This window comes from Pseudonaja textilis, chromosome 1, assembly GCF_049901715.1.
Source record: "Pseudonaja textilis isolate UNSWEBS1 chromosome 1, rPseTex1.2, whole genome shotgun sequence".
NCBI classification, from domain to species: Eukaryota; Metazoa; Chordata; class Lepidosauria; order Squamata; family Elapidae; genus Pseudonaja; species Pseudonaja textilis.
The window spans coordinates 293794185-293808172 of NC_141990.1; the positions used below are offsets into that span (position 1 = coordinate 293794185).

At 38.1% G+C, this 13988-nt stretch overlaps 1 long non-coding RNA gene across 6 annotated transcripts in view; it reads left to right on the plus strand.

The window, feature by feature from the left end:
* The window catches only part of LOC148128257 (uncharacterized), a 299527-nt gene that overhangs the window by 75738 nt on the left and 209801 nt on the right, over positions 1-13988 (plus strand). Inside the window, exon 5 of one of the 6 annotated variants that reach the window (XR_015741145.1) lies at positions 4144-4163. The exons of 4 other annotated variants lie outside the window; for them this stretch is intronic. This is a non-coding gene — a long non-coding RNA (uncharacterized LOC148128257). Of the gene's footprint in view, positions 1-2691; positions 2712-4143; positions 4164-13988 lie in introns of those variants that run through there. One more of the 6 variants, XR_015741146.1, reaches the window with a different exon arrangement.

Genomic DNA, 13988 nt, shown 5'->3' on the forward strand with positions numbered 1-13988 from the left:
TTGTATGTAGAAATTATAAATATTTATATAAATATTGAATTTTTTATTTAAAAAAGAGCAACTTTTACCCCAAAGCAGGCAAATCAGGCAGGCAGATTGAGTTGCTCACAGAATCATTCAGTAATCTATCTATCTGCCATCGGCTACCTAAGTCTGTCACATAAAATTTGCTTGCCGTGAGTCTGCACTGAATAATAGAATCTTCAATCCTAAGGGTGGTTTGGCTATGCTTAAAAACAGAGCCGAAGACCTAAAGACTAGCTAGAAAGCAAGAAATCCAACCATTTCATGCTCCCTAGATAATCTAAATCTCCTGGTACAGCAGAACACCTGAGGGTCGAAAAAAGGAAAAATAGCAATTTAGCAGGCAAGTTTGCCGGGTAAGGAGTGAGTGGGCGGGGAGGGTTCCCACGGGCCATGTGGGTGGCACAACCTTGTGTTTCTGTGTAGCCTGGATTAATTGCTTTGGGGGGGGGGGTGCTGTCAGGGTGAGATTTCTCTGCGGCCCACCAAAATTTTATCATGGCCCACCAGTGGGCCACGGCCCATCAGTTGATGACCACTAGTCTAGTCCAACCCCCTGCTCAAGAAGGAGACACCCTATACCATTTATACCATCAAGCAGGAGTCCCTATACCAGCAGTGGTGAACCTTTTTGGCACCGAGCACCGAAACGGGAGTGAATGCGCACGCGCCGGAAACCAGAAAAGCAGCTCTCAGACATGTGGGAGTGCCAGGAACTGGAAGCTCAGTTTCTCGGCATGTGCGTGCATGCCATCCACTTGATCTTCCAGTTTCTAACATGCATGCACGCATGAAGACCAGCTGGCCAGCGCATGCATACACTGGGGAGCTGCTCTTCTGGTTTCCAGTGCTCCTGTGTATGCGAAGACCAGTTGGCCAGTGTGCATGTGAGCATCGGAACCCGGAAGAACAACAGGTGATGGCTGGCGTGTCCAGAGAGATGGTTCTGTGTGCCACTTCCAGCACACGTACCATAGGTACACGTACCATCACAGCCCTATACCATTTCAGACAAGTGGCTGTCTGGTCTCTTCTAGAAAGCCTCCAGTGATGGGGCACCCACAATTTCTGAAGGCAAGCCATTCCACTGATTGTTCTCACTGTCAGGAAATTATTCCTTAATTCTAGGTTGCTTCCTTCCCTGGTTAGTTTCCACCCATTGTTTTGTAGTCCTGTTGTCTTTTCTCCATGCAGGAATTAAACTGACAGCCCATCACAAATAGGCATCCTCTGGAATGTAACAGTAGCCCAACTGATGCTTTCTTTGACATGTCACCCAACACTGTCATTTGTCCAATGAACGTTTAAGGCTACATCTTTATACTAGAAGCTATCCCTACCCGAACTGTTTTCCATTCCAAACAATTGGACTGCTTATCCATTGTTTTTATTTTTTTCAGCATCTTTCTCTTGATCTATAATACCAAAGTTATTTGGATTACAAATTGCATAAAAACCACAATATCTTAACATTAAGCTTTGCTTACTGGAGCATTTTATTGTGCAAAACCATATATAGTTAGAATTCTTTTTTTAAAAAAAAAACGTTATTGCCCATTTTGATATTTTAAAAAGCATTCAGCATGGATAGTTTCCAATGCACACGTGACAAGGAGAAACAAAATCTGCAGTTCACTTATAAAAATGTAGTGTTTTTTAAAAGCTTTAACCAAGTGAAGTGGAAAATACTTAAAAATGCCTTCTACTTTTTTTCTTATGAGGATATTAAGTGTAACTTCAGCTCCATATAACAATGTGTTATCATCTGTTTGGCATTGGGAGAGTTGTAAAGAAATCAGTTTTCTAATACAGCAAAGGGACATCGGAATGAATTTTCAAATGAAACCTGTGATTTCAAACACCAGGCAAAGGACAATCAGTCACTGATTGTTTCATATGGAAAATAAAAGTCCATGTAAAATTCAGTCTGTTGGATTTTATTCTGGAATTTCAACTGAGGGGGAGAAAGAAGAGGTCTGCAGGTCAAAAGCCTGCCATTATATCCCGCTTTGGAAAAAGAAGCAATAGTGATTATGGAATTCTACATTTGTAAGACAGTTAGATAACAGATAACAGATAATCAGAGTTGGAAGGCACCTTGTAGGTCATCTAGTCCAACCCCCCCCCCAACCCAAGCAGGAGACCCTACACCATTTCCGACAAATGGCAGTCCAACCTCTTCTTGAAAGTTTCAAATGAAGGGGCTCCCGCAACTTCCAAAGACAAGCTGTTCCATTGGTGGATTGTTCTCACTGTCAGAAAGTTTCTCCTTGTTTCCAGGTTGAATCTCTCCTTGTTCAGTTTCCATCCATTGTTCCTTGTCTGGCCTACAGGTGCTTTAGAAAAAAGCTTGACCCCTTCCTCCCTGTGGCAGCCCCTCAAATATAGGAAGACTGCTATCATGTCTTCCCTGGTCCTTCTCTTTACTAGACTAGCCATGCCCAGTTCCTGTAACCGTGTTTCATATACAGTACAGATAGTCCTCAACTTATGGCCACAACTGAGCCCAAAATTTTCTGTTGCTAAGTGAGACATTTGCTAAGTGAGTTTTTATGGTCCATTTTACGACTTTTCTTGCCAAGTTGTTAGATGAATCACTGCTGGTGTCAAGTTAGTCCCATGTTGTTAAGTGAATCTAACTTCCCCATTGACTTTGCTTGTCAGAAGGTCACAAAAGGGGATCATAGGAAGCCAGGGCACTGCCACCATCATAACTATGAGTCAGTTGCCAAGCATCTGAATTTTTATCAAGTGAGCATGGGGATGCTGCAATGGTCATAAGTGTGAAAATCGGTAATAAGTAGCTTCTTTCAGTGCCACTGTAACTTCGAACTGTCACTGAATGACAGAATGTAAGTCAAAGATTACCTGTATACCTGCAATAGAAAAAAGGGGTCTTAATAACACTAGAACTTTTACAATACAAAGGATTGCATATGTTTTGTTTATATCTGTTGAACTTATTGATTTTTGTTCACTGCCCAAAGTCACCTTTGGTGAGATGGGCATCTATATAAATTTGATAGATGATAGATAGATAGATTGATAGATAGATAGATAGATAGGATTTAAACTCCTTAACAACTGGTTCTGTGGGGGTGGCCTAATTTGTGGGTGTGGTCTGGTGGTTATGTGACTGGCTGGCGTGGCTTGTATGTAAATATTATAAATATTTATGTGAATATTGACTTTTTTTTATAAAAGAAGAGCAACTTTTACCCAAAATCAGGCAAAGCAAGCAGGCAGATTGAGTTGCTCACAGAATCACTAGAGATCTACCAATCTGCAATCTGCTACCTGAGTTTGTCACATAAAATTTGCCTGGAAGAAAACTCATAAAATTTGCTAGCAAACAAACTCACAAAATTAGCTCACAGCACATCATGTGTGTAAATATTGAATTTTTTATTTTAAAAATGAACAACTTTTACCCAAAAGCAGGCAAACCAGCAGGTGGGCAGATTGAGTTGCTCACAGAATCACAGAGTCACTTAGAGATCTACCATTCCGCAATCTGCTATCTGAGTCTGCACTGAAAAATAGAAGCTTCAGTCCTAAGGAAGTTCAGCTCTGCTTTTAGATTAGCTAGAAAGCAAGAAATCCAACAATTTCCTGCTAATCTAAATCTCCGGCACAGCAGAACAGCTGATGGTCAGGGCAAAAATAAGGAAAAATAGCAACTTACCAAACACAGGCAAGTTTGACAGTGCACATGCCAGGTAAGGAGTTGAGTGGGGCGGGGTGGGGCCAGCCAGTGGCATGATTTGCCATTTCTCCAAACTGGGCAGAATCATAATAACCGGTTATATAGAACCGGTCCGACCAGATAGAATCCCACCCCTGGATAGATAGATAGATAGATAGATAGATAGATAGATAGATAGATAGATAGATAGATAGATAGATAGATATAGATAAATGAGAGAGAGTAAGAGAGAGAGAGGGAAAGAGGGAGAGGGAGGGAGAGAGAGAGAATACATTAGCTGCCCATCTTATCACAAGATAACTCTGGGTAGCTTATAATAAAAATACAAACAAACTTGGCTCATTTGTGAAATAAATCCCTATTTCTTTTATTTAAGAAGATTGTTCACTTCACTCCATTTATTTTGGCTATAGAACATAAAGCAAAATAATTGTTGAGATCAATAAAACCATCAGCAGCTTGGAATGGACTAAAGGACTTAAATTCTTATTTGGAAACAATTACACTCCAACCAGGCAAGCAAGCTACTACTGTATATGTGAACAGGGAGCAAATTCCACCCCCACCCTCACTGATGATGTTCTCTAGTTGGGTAATGAAATGTTTGCAAGCAAACAACCAAGGTCAGAGAGCACCAAAGACTCCACTGTTCACCCCTAAATTACATATATTCTCTTTTATCGGATTAACATTTATTTTTATTTATTTTATTTATTTATTTGATTTGTCAATGGCTTACAGGATAATAGGTATAAGTATACATAGTTATGAATACATGAAATGGGTACATATAAGAAAAATAAAAGAAACAATAGGACAGGGATGGTAGGCACATTGGTGTGCCTATGCATGCCCCCTATAGACCTCTTAGAAAAGGGGTGAGGTCAATAGTAGACAGTCTAAGGTTAAAGTTTTTGGGGTTTGGGGAAGAAACCATAAAGTCAGGTAGAGTATTCCAGACATTGACCACTCTGTTCCTGAAGTCGTATTTTCTGCAGTCAAGTTTGGTGAGGTTAACCTTGAGTTTGTATCTATTGTGTGCTCTTGTGTTGTTATGATTGAAGCTGAAGTATTCATTGACAGGTAGGACATTACAATGTATGATTTTATATACGATACTTAGATCGGACCGAAGGCAGCATAGTTCTAGGTTTTCTAGGTCTAGAATTTCAAGTCTGGTGGCATAAGGTATTCTACAACGAGTAGAGGAGTGGAGAACTCTTCTTGTGAAATATTTCTGGACTTTCTCAACTGTGCTAATATCAGATATACAATTTTATTCTGCTTCCTCAGACAATCCAAGTGAATTAAAAACAGATATTTGGAACAGAGCCAGTCACACTTAAAATGTTATCATTTGGGAATGATTCTCAGAAAGTACCCCACAACCCAAACTCAGAAGAACTGACCAAAGATTTCTTCTGAGAAACCTTACTCAGAGGAAGAAAACGTGTGGTTGTGGCAGCCAGAGCTCAGAATCCTAATTTAGAAAAAAACAAAATCCCAGCCAGCAAACATTTCTTTCCAGATCAGGAGGCAGGATTTAAGGTGATGGTTCCTGCAGGATAAAGAGAGGAAGAACCAGCCTGGAAGTGTTTTCCTTATTCTTAGTCTGCTTTGGACAAAAGGAACTTAACTCAGCAGAATTATTTATTTGGCATTTAGAGCACTTGAAGTCCTCACAAATTGGAAGTCCACCCTTAAAGTTACCAATTTAAGTAACACCGATTTAGAGTTTCTTCTATTCATAGCCATTGTTATTTTGATACCCAGAGCATAATTTAATGAATGGTCACTTTCAACATGCAGATGATGCTGATTTATCCTTTAAATCATAGCTCCCAGATGCCATAATTGGCTACTTTGTCTCTGAGTTGAATGGGAAGAAATGAAATCAGTCTATTTCACTAGACTATAGCTACTTAAAACTTATGGGCAGGAAATTCCTTGTCGCAGCAGCTTATCTGTCCTATTTCATTGTTATCTCTCAATCTTGCTCTGAATTTGCCATAAGAGTATTGTTGAAATAATAAAGCAGGGGATCTAGATAAGGAAACCATGTACATCAATGTCTTAGAGAACTGGATGTATGCAAATAGAAATCCGATTTGGCAATGAATCTTTTACTGAGGAAGAGAAGACTGGCATGAAACAACAAAATCTGGAATGAAAAAGAAACAGGAAAAGGTTTCTGGCGTCATAAAACAAAGCCATTATATTTGGTTACAAGAACTACTTCATGTGTTTAACAACTTTGGATTAAGCTATACTGAAAGTTTCAGTTCAAATAATTCTAAGGTTGGATATCATTGCTGATTATTGGGGTTGAGAGGGATGTGCCATCAAGTCATTGTCAACTCTTAGCAACCACATAGATAGATTTTCTCCCTGATGATCTAACTGGTCTTCAACTCTTTCAACAGTACCTCCTCATCACTGTAACTGAGTCCCCCCTTCTCCTTATATTATTATATTAGCAAGCATACTGAGGTGCCTTTTACAATTGCTTAGAAACTAAGGGTTGGATTCAAATGTCAAATTGAAGAAACATAGTCCTAACATTCTTCTGCAATTTCGAATGAATAGATGCTACAATAGTTAATTTGACTATTGACCATGCTGGCTAGGATTAACCATAAAGTACAGTTGTGGAAAACATCACATTAAGAAAAGTTTATTTCGTGACTCAGCAGGGATCCACAAGTACATTCCTCATTAAATTTCACAGCTAAACATGTGGGTCACCTTGTTCTTGCCCAGGTATGTCAGAGATATGCCATCCACAGTTAGGTGGCCTGCACTACATGGACATATGCCTCATTTGATACTTTAAAATGGAATATGAAAGAAGATAAAAAAGAAAAAGGGATATCTAATCAGCATTCTTCTCCTTAGTGGCCATTCATATACCTCAGACAGACATGTTGAACATAACTATCCTTTAACAACTTGAACTTAAATTGTACCCTAAGAATTGTTCCTCTTAACTTAGAGGTTGAATGTGACACCATCATGACTAATAATCAATGCTTCAATAATCCTTTCTGCAGCCTTGGACTTTGCCTCAATCTAGCAGAAATGTGCTCCTTTTTTTGCATGTCCAGATGGATGCAAGACATCTGAAATTCAGGGCTGAAATCCAGAACTATGTCAGTTGGGAAATGAATACCACAGTCCCCAATAAATCTTCATTTCTTTGAATATAATTAGTATCCAAGTTCTTTGTTAACAGATTATAAAGGTAATAAGCGTATTTCAAATTACAGCTCAATTATAGAGGATCAAAAGTGTTGCCAAAGATATTGAAGTGATTCCTTCAACAGCTCCTATAGAGGGGCACATGCAATTCCTTCTTTATATGATATAAACACAAAGTACCATACACCCACTGAGAATGTACTATAGCTCCAAGATACCTAAACAAGGAATCCAAGCAAGCTATTCCCCAGAGCAAATGGGTTCATTTAGCATGTAGGTTTAAACTTTTCAGTGTGTGCTTTTTCCTTAAGAATTCCATTCCTTAATCTTAACACACACAAAAATTTACAATTTCAGCACATGAGGATTGTCCTGTGTGCAGAAATTATATCAGAACTGCAGTTTTGCAGGCCACGTACTCTTGATGATAATGGAAGTTCAGTCTGTAACTAATATTTTGTTCATGTAAAAGCATGCTTGATAAACAATCCCAAAGCAGGATTATCATATCCATACAGCAGAACCTGGATAAGGAGCCTGATTAATAATAGCTTATTTTCATTCTATTCCAGTGCAGTTGATGGCAAAGACAACATGTGACCTATTATCTTTCTGGCCTATAAATTGCATAGAAATCTGTTTGTGGGAATTCCACAAATGGATGCACATTACAGCAGAAAAATTTTTAAGACTACCTTCCCCTTCCAGGTGTTTCTGAGTAGTTATTATGTATGTCATAGAAGGGTGAAATTGTGAAACATGTGCCTGGGGAGTAGCCATAATAACTAAATTGAGATTTAGCCCTTCTCCTCCCCTTTTTGGAGTAACCCCCCCATCATGGGTCATCTGAAAAGGTTGTGCAGTTTTGCTAAAGAGATGCACATCCAATTTTTTATGAGAGTCCCTTAGTTGCAGAGAGCCATGAAAATGTCACCTCTATGCTCAGTTGAATCCACACAACCTTATTCTCTCATTCCATGATTCCAAAAATGTGATTCTCATTCAAGGAAGTGAAGGTATTTTTCTGAAATATAAATCTTTGTATATATTTGTATAACCCTCCTTGATTTAATTAGAGAGAATCCAGATTAATTTTATTTCTGCAAAAGCAAACTAGCCCCTTTTGATAGTATGTGTAAGAAAAGCATAATTCTGATATTTTTTTTTAATAGGGAGAGATAGGGTGTTAATGTGACCATCTTTGTAGAAAAAAAAGAATGGTAAAAGTATTTGTTAATCAGACCATAAATACTATTTTTCAGGACGCTAATCATAAGATTAATAGTTCTGCTTTGGCATCCAAATGGTTTCTGAAAATTCTTGGGTTTACGAACACTTTGTAAATCATTTCTTTTTCCCTGACAGCAGATGGGAAAACATTTACCAAGATTTATTTTAATAAATTACAATGGAATCTTGGCAATTCTTCACCAGACTAAATGCATTTAAAATATCATGCAGTGTTTTGCAAGAGTTCTGTTTTGTTCTTTGTTGTAATAGAGATATATTTTACTTAGTCAAGGACTGAAAGAGAGCATAAGTATTATTCCTTTACTTCATCACTTATTTTGGTCCCTCTCCTTCCTATCAGTGTAGTCAACAATTAAACTGACTCATACTTCCATACTGATGGGAATAATTTTCTGATTTATCTCCAAGAAAACTGATGTAAGCTCACCAGGATTTTCTTTACATGATTTTGTCTTTTCTTTTATTGCCAAAGTAGCATATGAATTTATGCACTACTAGTCCTCAGGATGTGGTTAGCTCCAGTTCCCAGTATTAGGAATCTGTCCCCCAATTAGTTGGGTTGGCAATATATAAACCAACAATGTATGTTTGTAGCTTTAAGACAAAGTTACTGTATTGATCTGTACTATGTTCCGATTGGTTGATTGTATTGTGAATTGCTATACGAGGGAGCTAGAGATCATGGCTTGCTCTCTCTGACATTCTGCTCTCTCTGACATTCTGTTTCTCTGACATTCTGTTGCTATCTAAGCTGTGCTTATACTTTGATATCTTTGTTTACTGTAAATGACAAAGGCAACCAACTGGTAAGAAGATTTTGTAATTGGATATTCTTTGGACTGTTAAATGTATATGACCTGGACCATTTATTGGACTGTGCTATTTCTTAAAGTAAACTTTAACTCAATTTAGTGTAGCTGTGTGTGGCTGAATAATTATTCATAACTACTCTCATAAACGTTTCCATGTGCATATCCTTGTTACTCAAGGGTTATTCTGTACATATCATAACACCCAGCATCATTTCCAAAGGCTCATGATAAGTAGATCTGATAAGAGATGGTGTCAAAAGCCAGGGAAATCAGGAAATCCAGGCAATTCGAATGGAGTGAAAAGATTTATTGCAAACTTAAGTTCTCTACAAGAATCTGAACTGCAGGTAGCCCTCGATGTACAACACTTCAGTTGCTTTTGTTTTCCAATCAAGGAATCTGCTGAATGACTTCAGGTCCTTTTCAATATACAGTTGCTCTCAGAGTTATTATAAGGGTAAATATGGAGTTAGGAAAATCTGTAGGCCATTCTGAGCTTTTTTTGGATGGAGACCAGGAGCAATCTATTTCTACTTAAAAAAAAGCCCAACTGTGGACAAAATGCTGTATATACTATTACACAGTGTGCAATAAGAGCCTGTTTAAGGCATGAGGCTAGAAACAAGAAGACTGTGAATTCTAATCCTGCCTTGGACATGAAGCCAGCTTGATGACCTTGGGTTAAGCATTTGGTCTCAGCCTAGCAAGGAGGCCATGATAAACCAATTCTGAAAAACCTTGCCAAGAAAACTGCAGGGACTTGTCCAAGAAATTTCCACATCGGACATGATTGAACAAAGGGGGGGAGGGAGGTATATTTGCAATATAATGTCAATCTCATTTCTATTGTTCTTATTTATGCTTTGATTGTGATACTTTGCAACTTCATGTATTGCCACGTTCTGTCAAGTGGTGGGATTCAAATTTTGTTACTACCGGTTCTGTGGGCGTAGCTTGGTGGGCGTGGCAGGGGAAGGATACTGTAAAATCTCCAATCAGGGATGGTGTTTGCCGGTTCTCTGAACTACTCAAAATTTCCATTACTGGTTCTCCAGAACTGGTCAGAACCTGCTGAATACCACCTCTGGTTCTGCCACATTGCCAGTAAGAGGCAACGTAACTCTTTCTTCCCCTTGTTTTAAAGGAAGCATAATGGACTGAGTCTCTGTTTGTCACAGAGGTTTGGATTTTCTTACTTTTATGAGTTTGGACTCATTTTAAGATTACCCCAAATCTGCAGGGTCCAGATGTTTACAAAGGGATCACTGCTCTAATGTATATTCTATTTAAGCAAACCCATGTTGGCAGCTGGCTTCCTATCCATTCCACATCAGAGAAGGTTGACTTTCTCCACCACAGGGATTGAATAACTTTTGGGGGTAAAACGAACCTCATTGAAGTGGTGTTTGGAGAGAAGAAATTAAGTGATCCAGGCACCGTACCAAATATACACTTCTTGGCCAAATTAAACTCCACCTCTACCCCTATTCTCCTTTCCCCTCTATTTTCTGTGGCTCAGCTATGATAAGTTTGAAAGATGTGGATTTGGAAATGAATACATTTGTAAACTTTTCAGAATCATGAAGACTTTTAGTTAAGCACTTAAGCCTATATTCCAGCACTTTAAACTTTTTTATGGAGATCTATGATTATAGGATTTTCTCATAAGAATGGAGTGTTTATAGCGCCATCTACAGTAAATGCTTACTGACATTTTAGATCAGAAGATAAATATTGGTGTGATTTGCAGTCGATCTGGACCAATGTCTAATTTCCCATTACTTCTACACATGCAAATTAACCTGTTCAAGTGAAGGCTTAAAGTAACAGAAGTAGACTTGCCATACAAACTTGCCTGGATTTGAAAGCTAAGCAAGAGTGGGACAGTCCATGCTTGGATGGGAGACTACCAGGAAATCTTAGGGTTATAGATTACACTGGGAAACCAAAAACAGCCAAGAGGGCAAAGTTGAAAAACTAAGATAGGAATTCTGCCTAAGTTATTTCAGCTTGGTACAGGTACATTCGTTTCCTAAACAGATAATTGTATGAGTTCCGGTGCCTTCCTCTTTGAACACATAAAAGTATCATAATTTTCTATGAGTTAAAGCAGTAAGGCTGAATTGACTGGTGATTGGTTCCAAATAATATATTATTTTGCTTTGCTTTGCTCTCCTCTTTCCTTATCCTGATGAACACTTTCCTATATCTTGTGAATCTATTTATTCATATTAAATTCATGCATTTTCTCCATCTGAATTTTGAAAATACAGATCTGTGTCCCGGAAGAAATTCTATTCATAATGTAAAGTATAGGAGTTTCCCTGCAGATGCCATACAACTGGATTCAGTTTAGGATAAATATAGAAGTTATAAAATACAGTGATATTAATTGCTTTGTGTAACAATAGTTTGGAAGAAGCTGGATATGCTGTAAATGACTTTAAATATTTGTCCAATAAGGATTATATTCAATTTAAATATGTTTACAGGGATCGCTCACTGGAAATGATAGGCACATTAGCATGATTTTTCAAGAACATAATCATGCTTGTCATGTGGTGCTCAAAAGTCAGCTTTGCTTCATATGATGTGGTCTTTTGCTATAATGGATCTTCTTTGAACCAATACAAATTTTTCCACATGTTAATTTTATTCTGGAAGGTTCATTAACTTTTGGGTTTTTTTTACCATGTTCTTTTGAATTATACTGCTTGTCAACAATGCTACACATCAAGAATTGTTGGGAGGCAGATAGTGTACAGATTTGATAAATAAAAATAAATACAAAAAAATTACAGGAGAACAATAGGAATGGCACTGTGTACTTTATAATTTTAAAAAATGATACTATCACTTTGGAAGAACTACCCATTCTCTTTTAATTATACAGTAGTCTGCAGAACTCAAGGAGAACTGCACGGATGGTCTAATCTATAATAAGTTCTTCATTCATGGTTTAATTATGGATGAGAAGGCAAAATAGTACATAACCAAAATCTGATTTAGGTTAATTGATGGCTGAATGCATAGTAGAGATTACAATCTAGTGTCACTGTTACAATGTAGTGTCACTACAATGGTAGTGACAATGTGATCTGGAATTTTGGGGGGGCATCACCGTTAACAATGTCAGATTATCTCTTGCTGGTCTTGGATTTCTCTGTGGTCGCTCCCACTCTATCACTCCCTGCCCTAGAGAGGAAGGAGTCGGACCGATTTGATCACCCTTAGTTGCTGCTTGGAATGAAAGAGTAATGATGATCTTAGATCAAATCACACCTGTGTGCACTCTCTGTTTGCATGGAGGGCTTGATCTGAATCCATCTTACCTGTCCTGGCTTTTAGCAGCTTTTAATATTATCAATCATTGTATCCTTCTGTACTGTTTACAGGGTTTAGCAGTTGGGGCGGGGGGTTGATGTTTCTCTTCAATGCCAATTCCAGTTGATGTTAGTAAGTGGAAAGGTCTGGTTCTAAACCCTGCAAAATGGGGTGCCTACCCCTCTTCTCGCTGCTATTTAATAGGTACATGCAACTGGGTGAGTTAAGTATAATTAATGTGAGAATGATCGTCAGTTCTACATCTCTGCCTACAGATACCCAGAAACTTGCCATCAAGTTTCTTTACCAGTGGATGAGAAAGAGCAGCCTTTTTGTTAAACTCTAAGGCTTGTGGGCTTTGACCTCTGGATCTGGAGATTTCCATCTTTGATTCTGGATGGGACAGCACTCCCCAGAGTTGATACATAATTTGGGAGAAGGCCTCTTGAGCTCAAAACTAAGGACCTGATGAATACTATGGCTAGGAGGGTGTTTGTGCAAATAAAATCATGTCTGCCAATTGCATATGTTCATGGGTTAGGAAGGTCTATTCATAACCAGTAATACCTTACTCATCTCCTGGCTGAACTATTGCAAGACACTAATGTAGATAAGGCTGCCCTTGAAAAGCCTTTGGAAGCTACAATTGGTTCAGAAAGTATGTGCAATGTTTGGGTGCACTATAATACGCTACATAAAGCCACTGCTTCACAAAGTGCTTTGGCTCCCAGAAGACTTCCAGATGCAGTTCAAGTTTCCAGTTATCACCTACAAATCCTTACAAAGGCACAGATATAGGTTAGTTGATGGACTGTGTGTTTCCCATTATTTCTGCCCATTCCACCAGATCTAGTAGGATAGGTACGTCTTGAATTCTTTTGATGAAATAGTGTCATGTAGCAGACCTAATGAGATGAATCTTCTCTGAAACAATGCCTGATCTGTGGAACAACATCCCTGTTCCCAAATATTCAGGTGGCTCTGGCCCTGTTAGCCTTCTATAGCACCTTGAAGACCTGGTGATTTCCTCAATTTTTTGGCCAGGTTGAACTCTGTGTAAGGTTAGTTAGGTTTTTTTTTCAGGAGTCTTTGTATGTGTTTATTATTGGGGGCATCAATATTTAAGTTATTTTTGTGCTATGTTGTTGGTGAGTTGTTATGTACTGTTAGTTTCCTGGAGTCATTATGTTGAGTTGGCAGCCATAACAATAATTTAAATAAATAAATAAATAAACTTAAATATTAAATATTTAACTGACACAGATATTTCTGTATACTATTTCGGTAGTTTTGTTTACAACACAACAATGTCAACTTTTATGAGAGATTTTTCTTCTCTCTCTTTGCAATTTTTGACATATAATTAAAAAATAAAGTTTAATTTTTCTTCAGGTTTTGAAACATTATACACTTTAGTTCCTACCCACCACTGTAACCTGGAGGAATTATGAGGGATCAGAAAGGATAATAGAAATATTTTAATTAAACTGCTCAAAGTTGAATTATTCTAACTGTTCAAGAGCTAGAGTAAATTGATACAAAAGAAATGGTAGAATAGAGATTAGAATATAGAACTAGAAAGACTCGATTTCTAATTCTTAATCATGTTTTCTAAGTGGGTTGAACTGGGGATGCCTGGAGACTGGAATTTGTTTGCATGGCTTAACCTCTTT